The sequence below is a fragment of the Bufo bufo genome, chromosome 3 (assembly GCF_905171765.1).
Source record: "Bufo bufo chromosome 3, aBufBuf1.1, whole genome shotgun sequence".
NCBI classification, from domain to species: Eukaryota; Metazoa; Chordata; class Amphibia; order Anura; family Bufonidae; genus Bufo; species Bufo bufo.
In genome coordinates this window covers 270119600-270143896 of record NC_053391.1, presented here as the reverse complement: position 1 = coordinate 270143896, position 24297 = coordinate 270119600, and positions in this window count along the sequence as shown.

The window sequence follows — 24297 nt, the reverse complement described above, 5'->3', positions numbered from 1 at the left end:
CCATTGACCAAAAAATAAATTACTTTTATAAGTCTGTTAGTTAGGTGGGTGGCGGCGGCCATTTTATGCAAGCTCAGTGCACCAGCACTGCATCTGAGCTTTTGGGACATTGCAAATCACCATTTTTTGGGGGCAAACAACAACATCTGGATTAGTCAGTGTGCAATTTAAGGTAGAAGTACACCCATCATTTTCTGGGGTTTTAAAAACACACTATTTTCTTCAAAAAACAGTATTTTCCAGATCTGCAAGTCTTAAATTCAAGTTTAATATATACAGCTTTCATATTCTGTTACCAAAAAAAGACTTTTTTGGCAATCTACAGCATCTGTACGTACCGTCACTGGAGTGTGATCGGAAAGCTGGTGGCATTCCCACCTAACGGCAGGGGCACAGTGGAAGCACAAGAAATACACCCATCATTTTCTGGGGTTGAAAAACACACTTTTTTTTTGCCAAAAAACACTTTATTCAGGCCTTGCAGCATCAGAACGTGTGAAATTACAGGCTTATATATGCTGTCAAATTCAGTTGTTAAGCAAACACTCGTTTGGGCACAAAAAATTTAGTTGGCAGCCTTTGATGCAGATGTCATTGTGACATACACCCTTAATACATTTGAGTTACATTCTGAGATTTTAAATACCGTCATTTGGTGCACCAATATTGAATTCAGGCCTACAATGATTCAGGGCGTGTGAGATCCCCCCTATACATACAGGGGTTTGATTCAGCCATTTGAAATAATGCCATTTGAAACACAGCCATTTTGTGCAATGAAATCTTTAATTCAGGCCTAGTCTGTCATTCTATTCTACTATTAATTAAACACCCATTTAGGGCAAGATCCTAAATTCAAAAAATATGAGGAGAGCGTAAAATAAGGGACGTGGCCCAGGTCGTGGTGGTGCTGGTGGAGCTCCTGTTGCAGGGAGAGGATGTGGTCGATCTGTGCCAGCTACACGCACAAGTGAAACCCCTTCCTCAGGTGCGAGTTGGCGACAAAACCTGCAGCGGTATTTGGTCGGGCCTAATGCTGCTCTATGAATGGTGAGGCCTGAACAGGCGATAGTAGATTGGGTTGCTGACAGTGGATCCAGTTCCTTTACATTGTCTCCCACCCAGTCTCCTGCTGAAAGACCACAGTTGGCACCTGCAGATGATGTCCATCAGTCTTTCACCTCACCCCCTTGCAAATCAGCCAAGCAGTCTGAGCCCCAAGTCATGCAGCAGTCTCTTCTGCTTTTTGATGACTCTGTTAGCAGGGTTTCCCAGGGCCATCCACCTAGCCCTGCCCCAGAAGTGGAAGAGATTGAGTGCACCGATGCCCAACCACTTATCTTTCAAGATGAGTACATGGGAGGACCATCGCAGCACGTCTCGGATGATGACGAAACACAGGTGCCAACTGATGGGGCTTTCGAAAGGGTGCAGACCGACAAGGAAGTCAGGGGTGAAGACTGGGTGGAAGATGATGTGGAGGACGATGAGGTCCTCGACCCCACATGGAATCAAGTTCATGCGAGTGACCGATGTAGTTCGGAGGAAGAGGCGGTGGTCACACAGAGCCACCAGCACAGCAGAAGATGGAGCAGGGTGCAAAAGCAGAGCGGCCGTCCTTTAGACAGTACGCCTCCTACTGCCCACCGCAGCAAGGGACCGAGCACACCAAAGCCAGCTCCAAGGAGTTCCCTGGCGTGGCAGTTCTTCAGATAATGTGCTGACAACAAGACACGAGTGGTTTGCACGCTGTGCAATCAGAGCGAGGCATAAACGTTCTGAACCTGAGCACAACTTGCATGACCAGGCATTTAAGTGCAAAGCACAAGCTGCAGTGGAGTAGACACCTCAAAAACCAAGAAAGGTCTCTGGCTCCTCCTGCTTCCTCCTCTGCTGCAGTTGCGGCCTCTTCATCCACCTCTGGAGTGACAGTGCCACCTGGCACCCCGCAAACACAGGATCTGCCGGCAACACCAACACCTGGATCACCAAGCATCTCCACAATGTCCCAAGGAAGCGTTCAGCTCTCCATATCCCAAACGCTGGAGAGGAAGAGGAAGTACCCCCCTACCCACCCGCGATCCCTAGCCCTGAATGCCAGCATTTCTAAATTACTGGCCTTTGAAATGCTGTCATTCCGTCTGGTGGAGACGGATAGTTTTAAAGGCCTTATGGCTGTCCCACCGTACGTCGTGTCCAGCCGCCACTACTTTTCAAGGCGAGCCATCCCTTCCCTGCACAACCAAGTAGGGGACAAAATCAGGTGTGCACTGCGCAACGCCATCTGTGGCAAGGTGCACCTGACTACGGATAAGTGGACCAGTAAGCACGGTCAGGGCCGTTATATCTCCATAACAACACACTGGGTAAATGCAGTGGCGGCTGGGCCTGAGGCGGATAGCAGTTTGGCGCATGTCCTTCCACCACCGAGGATTGCAGTGTGCTTCAGTTTGCCTCCTGTTGCTTCCTCCTCCTACTCTGCTTCCTCATCCTCTACCAGCTCCTCATCCAGTCAGCATAATACCTTCACCACAGCCAGAGGGTAAACGACAGCAGGCAGTTTTAAAACTTATCTGTTTGGGGGACAAACCCCACACCGGGCCTTGAACTGTGCTGAATTTGGTGGTGCAGAGATTCCTTAAAAATTACCCCGACATGTCAGAGCTTCTGACGAGGATGACGAGGAGATGGAGGAGGAGGGACCATGTTCACAGCAGGGTGGCACCCAGACCAGCTCATGGCCAATACTGGTGCGTGGATGGGGGGATACAGAGGACACAGACGATACACCTCCCACAGAGGACAGCTTTTCGTTGCCTCTGGGCAGCCTGGCACACATAAGCGATTACATGCTGCAGTGTCTCTGCAACGACCGCCGAGTTGCCCACATTCTAACTTGTGCTGATTACTGGGTGGCCACGCTGCTGGATCCCCGTTACAAGGACAACGTACCGTCCTTAAATCCGTCACTGGAGTGTGATCGGAATGCTGGTGGCATTCCCATCTGACAGCGGGGGCACAGTGGAAGCACAAGGCGAAGGCAGAGGAAGAGGTCGCCAACGCAGCTAGGGCACCGTCAGCACCTCAGAAGGCAGGGTTAGCATGGCCGAAATGTGGAAAAGCTTTGTCAGCACACCACAACAACCAGCACCACCAGCTGATATGGAACGTCTTAGAAGGAGGCAGCATTTCACCAACATGGTGGAGCAGTATGTGTGCACACGCCTACACGTACTGAATGACGGGTCTGCCCCCTTCAACTTCTGGGTCTCCAAATTGGCATGGATCCCTCAGGACTTGTCCATACCTTGTGCAAAATAGACATGTATACTGGCACTAAGCAGCCATTGTTATACTGCAGCGCAATTGCTCATGTTTGTATCTTGGATATTTCACACTCTTTTGGAGTGTACCTTAATTTTACAAAATTAAATTAAAACCAAAAACCTGTGTTGGCTATATCGTCCTCTTCCACCGCCGCTTCCACCTACTCCGCTACGTCCACCGCCTCCTCAAACTCCTACTGCATATGGAACTCCACCTCATAAATCAATTATTATTTTTTGTACGTGTTTTATTTAATATCATTTCACTAAATAAATTGTCATTTACATTTTAGGGTGAAATTCACCAATTTTGGTGTGTATAGTACAGTGCTTCTCAATTATTTTCTGTCATGCCCCCCCTAGGAAGAAGAAAACATTTCGCGCCCCCCGCGCGACTGTAAATAGTATCATTTGTCTATAAAATTGTTATAAGTACACCTCTGCATAACACTGTATACTTATTAACGTATAAGAGAATAAAAAAAGAAAGAAATGTGGATCGGAAACACACTTATGGGGGGATCTGTGGATGACGGACACTTATGGGGGGATCTGTGGATGACGGACACTTATGGGGGGGATCTGTGGATGACACACACTTATGGGGGGATCTGTGGATGACGGACACTTATGGGGGGATCTGTGGATGACGGACACTGTTATGGGGGGATCTGTGGATGACGGACACTTATGGGGGGATCTGTGGATGACGGACACTGTTATGGGGGGATCTGTGGATGACGGACACTTATGGGGGGATCTGTGGATGACGGACACTTATGGGGGGATCTGTGGATGACGGACACTTATGGGGGGATCTGTGGATGACGGACACTTATGGGGGATCTGTGGATGACGGACACTTATGGTGAGATCTGTGGATGACGGACACTTATGGGGGGGATCTGCGGATGACGGACACTTATGGGGGGATCTGTGGATGACGGACACTTATGGGGGGATCTGTGGATGACGGACACTTATGGGGGGCTCTGTGGATGACGGACACTTATGGGGGGGATCTGTGGATGACGGACACTTATGGGGGGGATCTGTGGATGACGGACACTTATGGGGGGGATCTGTGGATGACGGACACTTATGGGGGGATCTGTGGATGACGGACACTTATGGGGGGATCTGTGTATGACGGACACTTATGGGGGGATCTGTGGATGACACACACTTATGGGGGGATCTGTGGATGACGGACACTTATTGGGGGATCTGTGGATGACGGACACTTATTGGGGGATCTGTGGATGACGGACACTTATTGGGGGATCTGTGGATGACGGACACTTATGGTGAGATCTGTGGATGACGGACACTTATGGGGGGGATCTGTGGATGACAGACACTTATGGGGGGGATCTGTGTCTGGCACTGTTACAGGGGGATCTGTGGCTGGCACTGTTATATATGTGCCATCCACAGACCCCCCACCCCATAACAGTGCCATCCACAGTGCCCCCCCACCCCATAACAGTGCCATCCACAGACCCCCACCCCTTAACTGTGCCATCCACCGATTCCGTGTGCCCGCCGCCGTTTAAAGTTATTAAACATGCCCCCCTCACTCCTAATAGTACCGTATATCTTCTGTATAATGCCGGCAGGCGGGCCGGGCGGCCGGCGCGTCCCTCAGTGACGTCACTTGTCTGCTTCGCCTGCTTCATTCATAAAGCAGGCGGCGCAGGCACGTGACATCACTGAGGGACGCGCTGGCCGCCCGGCCTGCCTGCTGGCATAATACAGAAGAAATTCGCACACCCCAAAGGCCGGCCCTGAACCAGCCCCCCTTCACGGAGCCTGGCGCCCCCCCTGGGGGGCGCGCCCCACTATTTGAGAAACACTGGTATAGTACCACTGCTATACCTAGTGGACCAGTAAAAATAAAAATTGTCAGTTACATTTTATGGTGAAATTAACAAATTTCACCCCTCCTCTACCTAGTTGACAGCTTAATTGATTTCAATAATTTTTCTGTTACATTCTTGGGTTGAAATTATACAATTTTAGACGTGAATAAACACCTGCTATGCATAGGTGACAGGGAATAAAATTTAATAAATTATTCAGTAATTAATGCGCACCACATCCTTTCATTCAATGCTTAAACTTTGAAAAGTTGTCACACTTTTATGCTTTAATAATTTCTCCCATATTTCAACTCTAATTTTATATTTGAAAAAATGAATCCTCCCTTGGATGTGGTCTCTCTTTCTTACGCTGCCTCTCTGGCCTGGAACCCTGATTCCCCGCCACCCGTGATCACCATGGTAGGCGCATAAAAGAACATTGAAAGTTGATAGAGCAGATATCAAATTGGATCGTGAACATCACGGGGACGTGCGACATGTGCGACACGTAAGTGTGCACACGCCTACACGAACTGACTGACAGGGGTCAGCCCCTGCAACTTCTGGGTCTTCAAATTGGGCACATAGCCAGTGTATTGTCTGAACGTGTGTTTAGCATGACTGGAGGGGGTTATCACAGGTTATATTTCCCAATGTTTTGGGGTGTACCCTAATTTGTTAAAATAATATTTAAAACCAAAAACCAGTGTAGGCTACCTCCTCCACCACCACCGTTTCCACCTACACCGCCACATCCACCGCCTCCTCAACCTCCTACTCTATATGGACCTGGTCCTCCTAGATCAAGATTATTATTTTTTATTTTTACGTATTTTATGTTATTTAAAGTAATTTCCCTATCCACATTTGTTTGCAGAGCACTTGCCATGCTCTTAACCACATTTTGACGCCATTTGCAGCCCTCTAGCCCTTTCCATTACATTTTTACAGGCATTTTAGTGTTCATAAGTTCGGGTCCTCATTGACTTCAATGGGGTTCGGGTTCGGGGTCAAGTTCGGGTCCCGAACTCTAACTTTTTTCCGAAGTTCGGCCGAACCCGTCGAGCCCAAACATCCAGGTGTCTGCTCAACTCTAAACGAGATGGGTAGATTCATCCATGAGTTAAGTTCTGTAATTATTTTTTTAAACAGAGGGGGTAGTTTAATGTACACTGCTCAAAAAAATAAAGGGAACACAAAAATAACACATCCTAGATCTGAATTCATTAAATATTCTTCTGAAATACTTTGTTCTTTACATAGTTGAATGTGCTGACAACAAAATCACACAAAAAAAAAAAATATAGAAATCAAATTTTTCAACCCATGGAGGTCTGGATTTGGAGTCACACTCAAAATTAAAGTGGAAAAACACACTACAGGCTGATCCAACTTTGATGTAATGTCCTTAAAACAAGTCAAAATGAGGCTCAGTAGTGTGTGTGGCCTCCACGTGCCTGTATGACCTCCCTACAACGCCTGTGCATGCTCCTGATGAGGTGGCGGACGGTCTCCTGAGGGATCTCCTCCCAGACCTGGACTAAAGCATCTTCCAACTCCTGGACAGTCTGTGGTGCAACGTGACGTTGGTGGATAGAGCGAGACATGATGTCCCAGATGTGCTCAATTGGATTCAGGTCTGGAGAACGGGCTGGCCAGTCCATAGCATCAATGCCTTCGTCTTGCAGGAACTGCTGACACACTCCAGCCACATGAGGTCTAGCATTGTCTTGCATTAGGAGGAACCGAGGGCCAACCGCACCAGCATATGGTCTCACAAGGGGTCTGAGGATCTCATCTCGGTACCTAATGGCAGTCAGGCTACCTCTGGCGAGCACATGGAGGGCTGTGCGGCCCTCCAAAGAAATGCCACCCCACACCATTACTGACCCAATGCCAAACCGGTCATGCTGGAGGATGTTGCAGGCAGCAGAACGTTCTCCACGGCGTCTCAAGACTCTGTCACGTCTGTCACATGTGCTCAGTGTTAACCTGCTTTCATCTGTGAAGAGCACAGGGCACCAGTGGCGAATTTGCCAATCTTGGTGTTCTCTGGCAAATGCCAAACGTCCTGCACGGTGTTGGGCTGTAAGCACAACCCCCACCTGTGGATGTCGGGCCCTCATATCACCCTCATGGAGTCTGTTTCTGACCGTTTGAGCAGAAACATGCACATTTGTGGCCTGCTGGAGGTCATTTTGCAGGGCTCTGGCAGTGCTCCTCCTGTCCCTCCTTGCATAAAGGCGGAGGTAGCGGTCCTGCTGCTGGGTTGTTGCCCTCCTACGGCCTCCTCCACGTCTCCTGATGTACTGGCCTGTCTCCTGGTAGCGCCTCCATGCTCTGGACACTACGCTGACAGACACAGCAAACCTTCTTGCCACAGCTCGCATTGATGTGCCATCCTGGATAAGCTGCACTACCTGAGCCACTTGTGTGGGTTGTAGACTGTCTCATGCTACCACTAGAGTGAAAGCACCGCCAGCATTTAAAAGTGACCAAAACATCAGCCAGGAAGCATAGGAACTGAGAAGTGGTCTGTCGTCACCACCTGCAGAACCACTCCTTTATTGGGGGTGTCTTGCTAATTGCCTATAATTTTCACCTGTTGTCTATCCCATTTGCACAACAGCATGTGAAATTGATTGTCACTCAGTGTTGCTTCCTAAGTGGACAGTTTGATTTCAAAGAAGTGTGATTGACTTGGAGTTACATTGTGTTGTTTAAGTGTTCCCTTTATTTTTTTGAGCAGTGTATATAGTGTATCTGGAGTTTTCTCTATCTTAATTCCCAGATATTTGATAAATTTGGGTGCTATGGTAACTGGTAAGTTCCGTAGCACTGTCGTGTTGACATTGTGTGATGGGGATAAATCTAATAATTCACATTTGGACATATTAACTTTAAAGCCTAACAGGTGACCGAAATGTGATAAGAGGTCAAATAGAATCGGAACATCCGACTGTGGTTGCGACAAGAATAGTAATAGATCGTCTGCGAAGAGGGCATATTTAAGGGTTTGCTGCTTGATGTTTATACCCTTTATGGTAGGGTCTTGGGCTAACGCTCTAGAAAGTGGTTCCAACGCAATATTAAACAACGAGGGTGACAATGGGCACCCTTGTCTGGTGCCCTTTTGTAGAGTAAATTAGGTCGATAGAAATCCCGGGATGGAGATCCTAGCTAAGGGGGAGCTGTACAAAGTTTTAAGGTATGTCCGGAAAGGTCCCCTGAAACCCATGGTATCTAATACTTCATTCAGCCATCTCCAACTCACATTGTCAAATGCTTTTTCCGCATCGATGGCCAGAAGAGCTGGAGATGGGTGAAGATGGGGATTGTCTCTGGTTTCATCGAGTACCGCCAATACCTTCCTAATATTATAAACCGCTAACCTTCCTTGAATAAATCCTACTTGGTGGGGAGTTATAAGCTTGGGCAAGAAAATGGCTAGTCTATCAGCTAAAATTTTGGACAGGTATTTAAAATCATTATCAATTAAAGAAATCGGACGATATGAGGAGGGCAAGGTGCAATCTCTTCCTGCCTAGGGTAAAACTTTAGACTGTAGGCCATGTTCATGTCTGGTGGCAATCCCTGCCCTTGTAATAGTTGATTGTATAGGGGAGTAAGAACCTTGGCGGTTTGGGGGGTCAAAACTTTATAATATTCAATTGTAAACCCATCAGGGCCTGGGGCCTTCCCATTACTTGAGCGTTTAATCACCCTCTGAACTTCGTCCTCCGTGATAGGTTGGGTCAGTTGCACTAGATCTTCTCTTGATACATGTGGTAAGGACAGTTTTTCCAGCCATATTTTCCCCTGTGTGTTCATATCCTCGGAAGAGGCATAGAGGTCTACATAGTATTCCCTCAAGATGTCGACTATTTGTTTTGGTTGGTTGCAAAGAGTTCCCTGTGAAATTTTTAAAGTGGAAATGTGCGTGGGTGCTTTAAGCCTTTTGTCATAGAAGCCAAAAGCTTCCCTGCTTTATTGCCATATTTAAAATATTTAGCTTCCCTCTTTTTCCCATCTACCTTTTTTATTTTTTTTTGCCAATGCTCATAATTAGAATTAGTTTCTTGCCATTTGGCTTTAGATGTGGACAAGGACTGCAGTAGATGTTGGGTGTAGGATTCCCTAAGGGCAGTTGCTAGTTCTTTTATCTTCGTGGATGTTCGTTTTTGTAACCTCTTAACGTAAGACATGATTTTGCCTCGCATCACTGCCTTGCTCGCTCTACATGCTAATTGCGCATAGTCAATGGGAGAGTTCGTATCCCAATATTCCACCCACCAATGAACCAGAATTTCTGTAAAACCTTCATTAGCAACTAGGTCAGATGGAAATCTCCATAAGATGCCTGTCCCCCTTGGGATAGAGTCTGATATCTCCATAATTACGGGAGAATGATCTGAAATAATCAGATCCCCAATTTCCACGGCTAATGTTCTGCGGAGGACAACCTCAGAAACTAGAAAATGGTCGAGACGCGACCAGGAGTTATGGACTAGTTAAAAATGTGTAAACTCTCTGTCTTCCGGATGGGTAGGGCGCCAAGCGTCAAACAAGTTTAGATCGGATGTTATTCTGCTTAGAATTGTGTCTTTGTCTAGGTTTTATGTGTTTGTTCGTTATGGCACGTCGGTATTCGTCATGTGACATTTCCGTGTTCATGTCTCCTGCGATTATTTGACATGGAGATGTATCTTGTAGTATCTTATTTCGTAAGGTCATAAAAAATTCTGTGTCATTTTCATTTGGGCCATAGACGTTGAAAATGCTCAAGGTGTCGTTTGAGAGCTTAAGCTGTACGTGAAGGAGTCTACCCTCCTTATCTTCGGAAGTGGATATAACTGCGCATTTCAAGCGTCTATGGAGCAAAAGCAGTACCCCTCCTTTAGAACCATTTGGGGGATCCCAAAACCTGTCCCACCCACAAACGCTGCATGCAGATAAAATCTGCCGTAGGTAAATGGGTTTCTTGAAGCAGTGCTATGTCTACGTTTAGGCGCTTAAGGTGCCTCAATACCATAAGCCGTTTGTGGGGAGATTTCAACCCCTTCACATTCCACGTGACTAATTTAGTCATGATTTAGCAATGAGAAGGATAAACTATCAAGAAAGCTAACTTAATGAACCTTCTAGTGTGGCCCTGTATATGAGATGAATACCCAAATAACTTATCCCCTAGAACCCCCATCAAACTATATATAAACATTACTATTAGGTTCACAGGAATGTCATTTAGACGGGCTTCACTTCTTCCCAGCACGGTTTTGATCTTCTCCGATGAACGTGCTGTGTTGGAAGTTGAACAACGGTACCTTAGCCCTTAACAGAATCAACATCTAAATGTAATTTAGGGACGTAACATTACCCAGCCGACTTGGACCCGTTTTTGGAGGTTCTATAGACGTGGTAATAGATCTTTGTATGGATCCATGTCTGTCTCGGGTAAGTATGAAAGAAACAAAAGACATTAGTTGTTGGTATGCAAGAAAGTGGTTTGCAGGTAATTGGTACAGTGATTGCACCTCCTGAAAATTGCAAAACCTCCCCCCCTCCTGGTTCCACAGATGGCTCGAAATTCTGGGTGATTCCAAAGGGACATCTTTTTGGAAATCAAGAAAGGGAGACTAAAAAAAACCCTTACTGCCTTCCAAGCGGCTATTGTGTCTCGTAATAGAATGCTCTTTATTTTTGGGGATAAGGACGCATATTTGGTATGTAATATAGCATTTAAATTCCAGGGTTTGGTCAATTCCTTCTCTATATGTGTGACAGAGTAGTGAGATGTGTTATTTAGACAATCTATACCATGCCTCATTAAATTCGCCAGGTTATACTTCCGGACATCTGGAAAGCCCACCCCTCCTCTGTCTTTTTGTCTTGAAAGTGTCCGTAGTGATATTCTACACCTTTTAGACTGCCAGATATAGGCGTGAAAGGTTTTCTGTAGGAGTAGGACATCTTTATGCTTCAGGAGGATTGGTAATGTCTGCATAGGGTAGAGGAGCTTACTGAAACTCATCATCTTCAAAAGATAGCATCGCCCTAGAAACGAGATTAGGGTTGAGCGAACCCGAACTGTAAAGTTTGGGTTCTTACCGAACTTTAGGATTTTTGGACGCTGGACCCGAACATTTCCGTAAAAGTTCGGGTTCGGTGCTTTATTGGCGCTTTTTGAAAGGCTGCACAGCAGCCAATCAACAAGCGTCATAGTACTTGCCCCAAGAGGCTATCACAGCCATGCCTACTAATGGCATGGCTGTGATTGGCCAGAGCAGCATGTGACCCAGGCTCTATATAAGCTTGAGTCACGTAGCGATGCACGTTACTCTGCTGTTACAAGTGTAGGGAGAGGATGCTGCTGGACTTGTGATTTCAGGGAGAGAATAGGAGAGAATCTAACTCAGCGATCTACCTATAAATAGTTGTGTGGGTGCAGGACACAATCGTTTTACCCGGCCCTGAGGCCATTGACCAAAAAATAAATAACTTTTATAAGTCTGTTAGTTAGGTGGGTGGCGGCGGCCATTTTAGGTAAGCTCAGTGCACCAGCACTGCATTTGAGCTTTTGGGACATTGCAAACGACAACATCTGGATTAGTCAGTGTGCAATTTAAGGTAGAAGTACACCCATCATTTTCTGGGGTTTTAAAAACACACAATTTTTTTCAAAAAACAGTATTTTCCAGATCTGCAAGTCTTAAATTCAAGTTTAATATATACAGCTTTCATATTCTGCTACCAAAAAAAGACTTTTTTGGCAATCTACAACATCTGTATTAGTCAGTGTGCAATTTAAGCTAGAAATACACCCATCATTTTCTGGGGTTTGAAAAACACACTTTTTTTTGACAAAAAACACTTTATTCAGGCCTTGCAGCATCAGCACGTGTGAAATTACAGGCTTATATATGCTGTCAAATTCAGTTGTTAAGCAAACACTCGTTTGGGCACAAAAGATTTAGTTGGCAGCCTTTGATGCAGATGTCATTGTGACATACACCCTTAATACATTTGAGTTACATTCTGAGATTTTAAATACCGTCATTTGGTGCACCAATATTGAATTCAGGCCTACACTGGTTCAGGCCGTGTGAGATACCCCCTCTACATACAGGGGTTTGTATTAGGCATTAGAAATACAGCCATTTGAAATACAGCCATTTTGGGCAAAGAAATACTGAATTCAGGCCTACAGTGGTTCAGACCATGTTAGATACTCCCTCTACATAGAGGGGTTTGATTCAGGAATTTGAAATACAGCCATTTGAAATACAGCCATTTTGGGCAAAGAAATATTTACTTCAGGCCTACAGTGGTTCAGACCGTGTGAGATACTCCCTCTACATACAGGGTTTTGAATCAGGCATTTGAAATACAGCCATTTTGTGCAAAGATATATTTATTTCAGGCCTACAGTGGTTCAGACTGTGTGAGATACCCCCTCTACATACAGGGTTTTGAATCAGGCATTTGAAATACAGCCATTTTGGGCAAAGATATATTTACTTCAGGCCTACAGTGGTTCAGACCGTGTGAGCTACTCCCTCTACATACAGGGGTTTGATTCAGGGATTTGAAATAACAGCCATTTGAAATACAGCCATTTTGTGCAAAGATATATTTACTTCAGGCCTGCAGTGGTTCAGACCGTGTGAGATACTCCCTCTACATACAGGGGTTTGAATCAAGCATTTGAAATACAGGCATTTGAAATATAGCCATTTTGGGCAAAGATATATTTACTTCAGGCCTACAGTGGTTCAGACCGTGTGAGCTTCTCCCTCTACATACAGGGGTTTGATTCAGGGATTTGAAATAACAGCCATTTGAAATACAGCTATTTTGTGCAAAGAAATCTTTAATTCAGGCCTAGTCTGGTTCAGGCCGTGTGAGATACTGTCTCTACATACTGTCATTCTATTCTACTATTAATTAAACACCCATTTAGGGCAAGATCCTAAATTCAAAAAATATGAGGAGAGCGTAAAATAAGGGACGTGGCCCAGGTCGTGGTGGTGTTGGTGGAGCTCCTGTTGCAGGGAGAGGATGTGGTTGATCTGTGCCAGCTACACGCACAAGTGAAACCCCTTCCTCAGGTGCGAGTTGGCGACAAAACCTGCAGCGGTATTTGGCCGGGCCTAATGCTGCTCTATGAATGGTGAGGCCTGAACAGGCGATAGTAGATTGGGTTGCTGACAGTGGATCCAGTTCCTTTACATTGTCTCCCACCCAGTCTCCTGCTGAAAGACCACAGTTGGCACCTGCAGCTGATGTCCATCAGTCTTTCACCTCACCCCCTTGCAAATCAGCCAAGCAGTCTGAGCCCCAAGTCATGCAGCAGTCTCTTCTGCTTTTTGATGACTCTGTTAGCAGGGTTTCCCAGGGCCATCCACCTAGCCCTGCCCCAGAAGTGGAAGAGATTGAGTGCACCGATGCCCAACCACTTATCCTTCAAGATGAGTACATGGGAGGACCATCGCAGCACGTCTCGGATGATGACGAAACACAGGTGCCAACTGATGGGGCTTTCGAAAGTGTGCAGACCGACAAGGAAGTCAGGGGTGAAGACTGGGTGGAAGATGATGTGGAGGACGATGAGGTCCTCGACCCCACATGGAATCAAGTTCATGCGAGTGACCGATGTAGTTCGGAGGAAGAGGCGGTGGTCACACAGAGCCACCAGCACAGCAGAAGATGGAGCAGGGTGCAAAAGCAGAGCGGCCGTCCTTTAGACAGTACGCCTCCTACTGCCCACCGCAGCAAGGGACCGAGCACACCAAAGCCAGCTCCAAGGAGTTCCCTGGCGTGGCAGTTCTTCAGATAATGTGCTGACAACAAGACACGAGTGGTTTGCACGCTGTGCAATCAGAGCCTGAAGCGAGGCATAAACGTTCTGAACCTGAGCACAACTTGCATGACCAGGCATTTAAGTGCAAAGCACAAGCTGCAGTGGAGTAGACACCTCAAAAACCAAAGGTCTCTGGCTCCTCCTGCTTCCTCTTCTGCTGCAGTCGCGGCCTCTTCATCCACCTCTGGAGTGACAGTGCCACCTGGCACCCCGCAAACACAGGATCTGCCGGCAACACCAACACCTGGATCACCAAGCATCTCCACAATGTCCCAAGGAAGCGTTCAGCTCTCCATATCCCAAACGCTGGAGAGGAAGAGGAAGTACCCCCCTACCCACCCGCGATCCCTAGCCCTGAATGCCAGCATTTCTAAATTACTGGCCTTTGAAATGCTGTCATTCCGTCTGGTGGAGACGGATAGTTTTAACCCCTTAAGGACTCAGCCCTATTTCACCTTAAGGACTTGGCCATTTTTTGCAAATCTGACCAGTGTCACTTTAAGTGCTGATAACTTTAAAACGCTTTGACTTATCCAGGCCGTTCTGAGATTGTTTTTTCGTCACATATTGTACTTCATGACACTGGTAAAATGAAGTCAAAAAAATTTTTTTTTTTGCTCAAAATAATACCTAATTTACCAAAAAATTTGAAAAATTTGCAAATTTCTAAGTTTCAGTTTCTCTACTTCTGTAATACATAGTAATACCCCCAAAAATTGTGATGACTTTACATTCCCCATATGTCTACTTTATGTTTGAATTGTTTTGGGAATGATATTTTATTTTTTGGGGATGTTATAAGGCTTAGAAGTTTAGAAGCAAATCTTGAAATTTTTCAGAAATTTACAAAAACTCAATTTTTAGGGACCAGTTCAGGTCTGAAGTCACTTTGCGAGGCTTACATAATAGAAACCACCCAAAAATGACCCCATCTAAGAAACTACACCCCTCAAGGTATTCAAAACTGATTTTACAAACTTCGTTAACCCTTTAGGTGTTGCACAAGAGTTATTGGCAAATGGGGATGAAATTTGAGAATTTCATTTTTTTGCCTAATTTTCCATTTTAACCCATTTTTTCCACTAACAAAGCAAGGGTTAACAGCTAAACAAGACTATCTTTATTGCCCTGACTCTGCCGTTTACAGAAACACCCCATATGTGGCCGTAAACTACTGTACGGCCACACAGTGGGGCGTACAGTGAAAGGTGCGCCGTTTGGTTTTTGGAAGACAGATTTTGCTGGACTGGTTTTTTGACACCATGTCCCATTTGAAGCCCCCTGATGCACCCCTAGAGTAGAAACTCCATAAAAGTGACCCCATCTAAGAAACTACACCCCTCAAGGTATTCAAAACTGATTTTACAAACTTTGTTAACCCTTTAGGTGTTGCACAAGATTTAATGGAAAATAGAGATACAATTTCAAAATTTCACTTTTTTGGCAGATTTTCCATTTTAATATTTTTTTTCCAGTTACAAAGCAAGGGTTAACAGCCAAACAAAACTCATTATTTATGGCCCTGATTCTGTAGTTTACAGAAACACCCCATATGTGGTCGTAAACCGCTGTACGGGCACACGGCAGGGCGCAGAAGGAAAGGAATGCCATACGGTTTTTGGAAGGCAGGTTTTGCTGGACTGTTTTTGTCCCATTTGAAGCCCCCCTGATGCACCCCTAGAGTAGAAACTCCAGAAAAGTGACCCCATTTTAGAAACTACGGGATAGGGTGGCAGTATTGTTGGTACTAGTTTAGGGTACATATGATTTTTGGTCGCTCTATATTACACTTTTTGTGCGGCAAGGTAACAAGAATTAGCTTTTTTGGCACCGTTTTTTTTTTTGTTATTTACAACATTCATCTGACAGGTTAGATCATGTGGTAATTTCATAGAGCAGGTTGTCACGGACGCGGCGATACCTAATATGTATACAATTTTTTTAATTTATGTAAGTTTTACCCAATGATTTCATTTTTAAAACAAAAAAAAAGTTTTTGTGTCTCCATAGTCTAAGAGCTATAGTTTTTTCAGTTTTTGGGCGATTATCTTAAGTAGGGTCTCATTTTTTGCGGGATGAGATGATGGTTTGATTTGCACTATTTTGGGGTGCATATGACTTTTTGATCGCTTGCTATTACACTTTTTGTGACGTAAGATGGCAAAAAATGGCTTTTTTTACACCGTTTTTGTTTTTATTTTTTTACGGTGGTCACCTGAGGGGTTAGGTCATGTGATATTTTTATAGAGTCGGTCGATACGGACGCGGCAATACCTAATATGTATACTTTTTTTTAATTTATGTAAGTTCTACACAATGATTTCATTTTTGAAACCAAAAAAATCATGTTTTAGTGTTTCCATAGTCTAAGAGCCATAATTTTTTCAGTTTTTGGGCGATTATCTTAAGTAGGGTCTCATTTTTTGCGGGATGAGTTGACGATTTTATTGTTACAATTTTGGCGTACATGCGACTTTTTTGATCACTTTTATTACCTTTTTTTGGGAAGTAAGGTGGGCAAAATTTCAATTTCATCATAGTTTTTTATTTTTTATTTTTATGGCGTTCACCGTTCGGGTAAAGTAACATGACCGTTTTATAGATAAGGTTGTTACGGACGCGGCGATACCAAACATGTGTAGGGAATTTAATTTTTTTCATTTTTAATCAGTGATAAATGTGTTTTTTGATTTTTGCTTTTTTTTTCACTTTTTTTTTTACCCAGACCCACTTGGTTCTTGAAGATCCAGTGGGTCTGATGTCTGTATAATACAGTACAGTACAATATATAGGGTACTGCACTGTATTTTACTTACACTGAACAGATCTCTGCCTTCAGCACAGATCTGTTCAGCACCATGGACAGCAGGACGCCTGAGCAGGCGTCCTGTTGCCATGGGAACCTTCCCCGTCTGCTCAGAACTTCGCAGACGGGGAAGGGTGAGCACGGTGCTGCGGGGGGCTGTCTGGGGGCTCTCTCCCTCTCCATCGGGGGGCTGCAAAGGCACAGCAGCCCCCCGATCGGAGAGGGAGGGAGCTCCCTGAGCTGTTAACCTTTTCCATACAGCGGTCCGTACGGACCAATGTATGGAAAGGGTTAAACGGCTGACATCGCATCACCGATGTCAGCCGTTTATACCAGGGTGCCAGCAATGTGCTGGCACCTTGGTATATCCACTGTACACCAACGATTATTCAATGGGAGGCGGGCGGGGGATCGCGATCCCGCCTGCCGCACCGCCCGCCTCCCGCACCGCCCCCACCGCCCGCAACCCCCCCCCTGCACCTCCCACCGGGCTAAAATCGTTCAGAGGTGCAGGGGGGGTGATAAATATATATTTTTGCCACACTAAAGTTTCTGATCGCCGCGGTCAGGGACCGCAGCGATCAGAAACTGCAGAAAGCGCAACAAACCGCAGGTCTGAATTGACCTGCGGTTTGTTGCGATCGCCGACATGGGGGGGTCACGGGACCCCCCCACGCATTTAGCCGAGGTGCCTGCTCAATGATTTGAGCAGGCACCGGGTTCCGATCACTGCCAGCCGCACGGCAGTGATCGGAACAACACATGACGTACCGGTACGTCATGGGTCCTTAAGGACTCGGGAAACATGCCGTACCGATACGTCATGCGTCCCTAAGGGGTTAAAGGCCTTATGGCTGTCCCACAGTACGTCGTGCCCAGCCGCCACTACTTCCCTGCACAACCAAGTAGGGGACAAAATCAGGTGTGCACTGCGCAACGCCATCTGTGGCAAGGTGCACCTGACTACGGATAAGTGGACCAGTAAGCACGGTCAGGGCCGTTATATCTCCATAACAACACACTGGGTAAATGCAGTGGCGGCTGGGCCTGAGGCGGATAGCAGTTTGGCGCATGTCCTTCCACCACCGAGGATTGCAGGGTGCTTCAGTTTGCCTCCTGTTGCTTCCTCCTCCTACTCTGCTTCCTCATCCTCTACCAGCTCCTCATCCAGTCAGCATAATACCTTCACCACAGCCAGAGGGTAAACGACAGCAGGCAGTTTTAAAACTTATCTGTTTGGGGGACAAACCCCACACCGGGCCTTGAACTGTGCTGAATTTGGTGGTGCAGAGATTCCTTAAAAATTACCCCGACATGTCAGAGCTTCTGACGAGGATGACGAGGAGATGGAGGAGGAGGGACCATGTTCACAGCAGGGTGGCACCCAGACCAGCTCATGGCCAATACTGGTGCGTGGATGGGGGGATACTGAGGACACAGACGATACACCTCCCACAGAGGACAGCTTTTCGTTGCTTCTGGGCAGCCTGGCACACATGAGCGATTACATGCTGCAGTGTCTCTGCAACGACCGCCGAGTTGCCCACATTCTAACTTGTGCTGATTACTGGGTGGCCACGCTGCTGGATCCCCGTTACAAGGACAACGTACCGTCCTTAAATCCGTCACTGGAGTGTGATCGGAATGCTGGTGGCATTCCCACCTGACAGCGGGGGCACAGTGGAAGCACAAGGCGAAGGCAGAGGAAGAGGTCGCCAACGCAGCTAGGGCACCGTCAGCACCTCAGAAGGCAGGGTTAGCATGGCCGAAATGTGGAAAAGCTTTGTCAGCACACCACAACAACCAGCACCACCAGCTGATATGGAACGTCTTAGAAGGAGGCAGCATTTCACCAACATGGTGGAGCAGTATCTGTGCACACGCCTACACGTACTGAATGACGCGTCTGCCCCCTTCAACTTCTGGGTCTCCAAATTGGCATGGATCCCTCAGGACTTGTCCATACCTTGTGCAAAATAGACATGTATACTGGCACTAAGCAGCCATTGTTATACTGCAGCGCAATTGCTCATGTTTGTATCTTGGATATTTCACACTCTTTTGGAGTGTACCTTAATTTTACAAAATTAAATTAAACCAAAAACCTGTGTTGGCTATCTCGTCCTCTTCCACCGCCGCTTCCACCTACTCCGCTACGTCCACCGCCTCCTCAAACTCCTACTGCATATGGAACTCCACCTCATAAATCAATTTTTTTTTTTTGTACGTGTTTTATTTAATATCATTTCACTAAATAAATTGTCATTTACATTTTAGGGTCCATTCACACGTCCGTTGTTTCTTTCCTGATCTGTTCCGTTTTTTGCGGAACAGATCTGGACCCATTCATTTTCAATGGGTCCTGAAAAAAACGGACAGCTCAATGTCTGATTTTTTTTCAGGACCCATTGAAAATGAATGGGTCCAGATCTGTTCCGCAAAAAACGGAACAGATCAGGAAAGAAACAACGGACGTGTGAATGGACCCTTAGGGTGAAATTCACCAATTTTGGTGTGTATAGTACCACTGCTATACCTAGTGGACCGGTAAAAAAAAATAAAATTGTCAGTTACATTTTATGGTGAAATTAACAAATTTTTGGGTGTATAGTACCACTGCTATACCTAGTAGACAGGTTAAACAAAAAAAAAATAAACAAAATTGTCATTTACCTTTTCGGGTGAAATTAACCAATTTTGGGGTGTATAGTACCACTGCTATACCTAGTGGACCGGTAAAAATAAAAATTGACCTAACAGGTGACCGAAATGTGATAAGAGGTCAAATAGAATCGGAACATCCGACTGTGGTTGCGACAAGAATAGTAATAGATCGTCTGCGAAGAGGGCATATTTAAGGGTTTGCTGCTTGATGTTTATACCCTTTATGGTAGTGTCTTGGGCTAACGCTCTAGAAAGTGGTTCCAACGCAATATTAAACAACGAGGGTGACAATGGGCACCCTTGTCTGGTGCCCTTTTGTAGAGTAAATTAGGTCGATAGAAATCCCGGGATGGAGATCCTAGCTAAGGGGGAGCTGTACAAAGTTTTAAGGTATGTCCGGAAAGGTCCCCTGAAACCCATGGTATCTAATACTTCATTCAGCCATCTCCAACTCACATTGTCAAATGCTTTTTCAGCATCGATGGCCAGAAGAGCTGGAGATGGGTGAAGATGGGGATTGTCTCTGGTTTCATCGAGTACCGCCAATACCTTCCTAATATTATAAACCGCTAACCTTCCTTGAATAAATCCTACTTGGTGGGGAGTTATAAGCTTGGGCAAGAAAATGGCTAGTCTATCAGCTAAAATTTTGGACAGGTATTTCAAGTCATTATCAATTAAATATATCGGACGATATGAGGAGGGCAAGGTGCAATCTCTTCCTGCCTAGGGTAAAACTTTAGACTGTAGGTCATGTTCATGTCTGGTGGCAATCCCTGCCCTTGTAATAGTTGATTGTATAGGGGAGTAAGAACCTTGGCGGTTTGGGGGGTCAAAACTTTATAATATTCAATTGTAAACCCATCAGGGCCTGGGGCCTTCCCATTACTTGAGCGTTTAATCACCCTCTGAACTTCGTCCTCCGTGATAGGTTGGGTCAGTTGCTCTAGATCTTCTGTTGATACATGTGGTAAGGACAGTTTTTCCAGCCATATTTTCCCCTGTGTGTTCATATCCTCGGAAGAGGCATAGAGGTCTACATAGTATTCCCTCAAGATGTCGACTATTTGTTTTGGTTGGTTGCAAAGAGTTCCCTGTGAAATTTTTAAAGTGGAAATGTGCGTGGGTGCTTTAAGCCTTTTGTCATAGAAGCCAAAAGCTTCCCTGCTTTATTGCCATATTTAAAATATTTAGCTTCCCTCTTTTTCCCATCTTTTTTTTTTTTTTTTGCCAATGCTCATAATTAGACTTAGTTTCTTGCCATTTGGCTTTAGATGTGGACGAGGACTGCAGTAGATGTTGGGTGTAGGATTCCCTAAGGGCAGTTGCTAGTTCTTTTATCTTCGTGGATGTTCGTTTTTGTAACCCCTTAACGTAAGACATGATTTTGCCTCGCATCACTGCCTTGCTCGCTCTCCATGCTAATTGCGCATAGTCAATGGGAGAGTTCGTATCCCAATATTCCACCCACCAATGAACCAGAATTTCTGTAAAACCTTCATTAGCAACTAGGTCAGATGGAAATCTCCATAAGATGCCTGTCCCCCTTGGGATAGAGTCTGATATCTCCATAATTACGGGAGAATGATCTGAAATAATCAGATCCCCAATTTCCACGGCTAATGTTCTGCGGAGGACAACCTCAGAAACTAGAAAATGGTCGAGACGCGACCAGGAGTTATGGACTAGTTAAAAATGTGTAAACTCTCTGTCTTCCGGATGGGTAGGGCGCCAAGCGTCAAACAAGTTTAAATCGAATGTTATTCTGCGTAGAATTGTGTCTCTATGTCTAGGTTTTATGTGTTTGTTCGTTATGGCACGTCTGTATTCGTCATGTGACATTTCCGTGTTCATGTCTCCTGCGATTATTTGACATGGAGATGGTTCTTGTAGTATCTTATTTTGTAAGGTCATAAAAAATTCTGTGTTATTTTCATTTGGGCCATAGACGTTGAAAATGCTCAAGGTGTCGTTTGAGAGCTTAAGCTGTACGTGAAGGAGTCTACCCTCCTTATCTTCGGAAGTGGATATAACTGCGCATTTCAAGCGTCTATGGAGCAAAAGCAGTACCCCTCCTTTACGCTGCATGCGGATAAAATCTGCCGTAGGTAAATGGGTTTCTTGAAGCAATGCTATGTCTACGTTTAGGCGCTTAAGGTGCCTCAATACCATAAGCCGTTTGTGGGGAGATTTCAACCCCTTCACATTCCACGTGACTAATTTAGTCATGATTTAGCAATGAGAAGGATAAACTATCAAGAAAGCTAACTTAATGAACCTTCTAGTGTGGCCCTGTATATGAGATGAATACCCAAATAACTTATCCCCTAGAACCCCCATCAAACTATATATAAACATTACTATTAGGTTCACAGGAATGTCATTTAGACGGGCTTCACTTCTTCCGAGCACGGTTTTGATCTTCTCCGATGAACGTGCTGTGTTGGAAGTTGAACAACGGTACCTTAGCCCTTAACAAAGTCAACATCTAAATGTCATTTAGGGACGTAACATTACCCAGCCGACTTGGACCCATTTTTGGAGGTTCCTTAGACGTGGTAATAGATCTTTGTATGGATCCATGTCTGTCTTGGGCAGTCTCTCGGGTAAGTATGAATGCTGTGGTTCATGTAGCAGCTTTGTTGATCGGACCCTTAGGATCCAGCGTTGTTGTAGTTTCTGCCTGGACGATTTGCTGGTCGTTTCATGGTGTAGAACGAAAATGTCTGTTCTTTTGCGGAGCCTGTTCTCGATTCTTGAGAATAGTGTGCTGCAAAACACTCCTGGCTTCCTGAGGGTCTTGAAAAGTGTGAATAGACCCCTCGGGTTCGTAGACTCTCAATGTAGCCAGGTGAATGAGGGCGAATTTAGCTTGTGCTCCATAAAGATCTGAGCAGACGTTGGAAAATTCCCGCCTGCGTTTGGTGACCTCTGCTGAAAAGTTCTTAAATAAAAGAGCTCTGTATCCCCGTATCATCAGAGGAGCCTTTAGTTTCTTATATGCCCGGAGAATGGCAGATTTTTCTGAGTAATCAAGATACTGAACAATCACCTGTCTAGGTCTCTGTGTTAATGCTGCATGCGGTGGCGCATCATGGTGCTGTTGCTTGGCCGATTCTATGGGCTCTCTCCACTCTACTGTATGGCCATGACACGTTCCCCTTTTGAGGCCATTCGGAAATGCCTGCATTATGCAGATAATGCAGCATGTCCCTCCCAAGGTGATCCTGCCTATGACCGCCTGTACAAAATCAGGCTGGTCATCGATCACTTCGGGGCCAAATTTTTGGAGGCATATGTACCCTGGAAAGGAGGTCACTGTTGATGAGTCTCTCATTGCTTTCATTTTCGGCCAGTATGAGTCTCTCATTTTCGGCCAGTATGTTCCCTCTAAGCGGGCGAGGTATGGCGTGAAGCAGTACAAACTTTGTGAGAGTACCTCAGGGTACACTTACAAGTTTTGTGTGTACGAGGGGCGAGATTCCCGTATTGAACCCCCAGAATGTCCCCCCACTCTGGGTGTTAACGGGAAACTTGTGTTGGACCTTATGCACCCACTGCTAGATAAGGGTTACCACCTGTACGTGGATAACTTTTATCCCCTTGTTCCAGTCCCTCGCCGCCAGATCCACGTGGGACCATGCGGAAAAATCTACGCGGCCTCCCTACCCACCCCCTCCAGGTACCTATCCCCAGGGGTGGGACCCGTGCCCTTACTAGTGGAAACCTGTTGCTGGTCAGATATAAGGACAAAAGGAATGTCCTTGTACTGTCCACAATTCATGGTAACGGCATCACCCCTGTCCCTGTGCGAGGTACAGCGGCAACGGTCCTCAAGCCCGATTGTATCGTGGACTACAATCGGTATATGGGAAAAGTTGATCTCTCTAATCAAGTCCTCAAGCCATATAATGCCATGCGCAAAACTCGGACATGCTACAAAAAAGTTGCAGTCTACTTGGTACAGGTTGCCTTGTACAACTCTTTTGTGCTGTCCCGGAGCACTGGCAACACAGGGAAATTCCTGCAGTTATATGAGGCAGTCCTCAAGGCCCTGATCTTTTCTGACCGGGAAAGAGCAGGCCGGAGTACCTCGGGAACTGGAGGCACCCAGGTCCCCCATACTGGAAATAAGGGACGGTCCCAAAAAAAGTTTAGTGTGTCACAGAAGGAGGATACGGAAGAACACCACCACTCAGTGTTACACGTGCCCCGATCATCCGGGCCTCTGCATTGACGGTTGCTTCAGGGAGTATCACACTTCCATGGAGTACTAAATTTATAATCCCCTTCCCCAATTTTAATTCTATTTGGCCACAGACAATCGCCCAGAAAAACCCCCCAAAAAAAACAACTATGACTCTCATGACCTATCCTCCCAGATGAACACAGTCAACAAAATAAAATATAAGCGGTGTAAAAAAAATTGCTTTTTTTTTTACACAGTTTTTATTTTATTTTTTTGACTGTGTTCATCTGAGGGGTTAGGTCAGGTGTTATTTTTATAGAACAGATTCTTACAGACACAGCAATACCTAATATGTCTACTTTTTTAAATTTATTTAGGCTTTACACTATAATATCCTTTAAAAAAATAAAAATATATATTTTTTTTGTATCTCCATAGTCTGAGTGTCGGTTTTTTATTTACATTTTTAGCTGATTGTCTTAGGTAGGGGCTCATTTTTTGCGGAATTAGAGGACTGTTTTATTGCCACTATTTTGGAGTGCATATGACTTTTTGATCGCTTGCTATTACACTTTTTGTGATGTAAGGTG